We start from the raw sequence: 1,948 nt of genomic DNA, 5'->3' as shown, positions 1-1,948 counted from the left end.
ATAGGCCCTAAGGAAATATCCTCCGATAACAAAGAGAAAGAAGCTCTCTGAGAAACTTCTTTAAGTTCTGTGAAATCCTCTCACAGAGTTACAGCTTTCCCCTCAGGAAGCCTTTCGCTAAGACAGTTCTTGTGGAATTGGAAAAGTTATATTTGGAAGCCCATAGAGGGCTTTGGTGAAAAAGGAAATATCCTCAGATGAAATCTGGAATGAAGCTTTCTGAGAAACCGTTTAGTGTTCTGTTAATTCATCTCACAGAGTTACAACTGTATTTCGTGGATCTCTTTGCTAGCCTTATATCTGTGGAATCTGAGAAGAGACATTTCGGATCCCTTTGAAGACCATAGGGCCAAAGGGAATATCCTCCCATAACAAAGAGAAAGAAGCTTTTGAGAAACTTCTTTGTGTTCTCTGAAATCATCACACAGAGTTGCAGCGTTCGCCTCAAGTAACCTTTCGCTAAGACAGTTCTTGTGGAATTGGAAAAGGGATATTTGGAAGCCCATAGAGGGCTGTAGTGAAAAAGGAAATATTCTCAGATGAAATCCTGGAAAGAAGCTTTCTGAGAAACTTCTTTGTGTTCTGTGAAATCATCTCACAGGAGTTACATCTGTATTTTGTGGATCTCTTTGCCAGCCCGTTATCTGTGGAATCTAAGAACAGATATTTCGGATACCATTGAAGGTTATAGGGCCAAAGGAAATATCCTCCGATAACAAAGAGAAAGAAGCTTTCTGAGAAACTTTTTTGTGTTCTGTGAAATCACCTCACAGACTTACAGCTTTCCTGTCAAGAAGCTTTTCACTAAGACAGTTCTTGTGGAATTGGCAAAGTGATATTTGGAAGCCCATTGAGGGCTATGGTGAAAAAGGCAATATCCTCAGATGAAATCTGGAAAGAAGCTTTCTGAAAAACTGCTCTGTGATATGTGACTTCCACTCAGAGAGTTACATCTGTATTTCGTGGATCGCTTTGCTAGCCTTTTTTCTCTGGTATCTGAGAAGAGATATTTCGGATCCCTTTGAAGAGAATAGGGCCAGAGAAAATATCCTCCGATAACAATGAGAAAGAAGCTTTCTGAGAAACTTCTTTGTGTTCTGTGAAATCATCTTACAGATTTACAGCTTTCCCCTCAAGAAGCCTTTCGCTAAGAGAGTTCTTGTGGAATTGGCAAAGTGACATTTGGAAGCCCATAGAGGGCTCTAGTGAAAAAGGAAATATCCTGAGATGAAAGCTGGAAAGAAGCTTTCTGAGAAACTGCTCTGTGATATGTGACTTCCACTCAGAGAGTTACATCTGAGTTTCGTGGATTTCTTTGCTAGCCTTATTTCTGTGGAATCTGAGAACAGATATTTCGGATCCCTTTGAAGCCTATTGGGACAAAGGAAATATCCTGCGATGACAAAGAGAAAGAAGCTTTCTGAGAAACTTCTTTGTGTTCTGTGAAATGATCTCACAGACTTACAGCTTTCCTCTCAAGAAGACTTTCGCTAAGACAGTTCTTCTGGAACTGGCAAAGTGATATTTGGAAGCCCTTAGAGGGCTATGGTGAAAAAGGAAACATCCGCAGATGAAATCTGGAAAGAAGCTTTCTGAGAAACTGCTTAGTGTTCTGTTAATTAATCTCACAGGCTTACATCTGCATTTCGTGGATCTCTTTGCTAGCCTTATTTCTGTGGAATCTGAGAACAGATATTTCGGATCCCTTTGAAGACCATAGAGTCAAAGGAAATATCCTCCGATAACAAAGAGAAAGAAGCTTTCTGAGAAACTGCTTTGTGTTCTGTGAAACAATCTCACAGAGTTACAGCATTCCCCTCAAGAAGCCTTTCGCTAAGACAGTTCTTGTGGAATTGGTAAAGTGATATTTGGAAGTCCATAGACGGCTATGGTTAAAAAGGAAATATCCTCAGATGAAATCTGGAAAGAAGCTTTCTGAGAAACTGCT

The sequence above is a fragment of the Mandrillus leucophaeus genome, unplaced genomic scaffold (genome assembly GCF_000951045.1).
Source record: "Mandrillus leucophaeus isolate KB7577 unplaced genomic scaffold, Mleu.le_1.0 Scaffold63, whole genome shotgun sequence".
Classification (NCBI taxonomy): domain Eukaryota; kingdom Metazoa; phylum Chordata; class Mammalia; order Primates; family Cercopithecidae; genus Mandrillus; species Mandrillus leucophaeus.
This window is presented reverse-complemented; position numbering follows the sequence as displayed.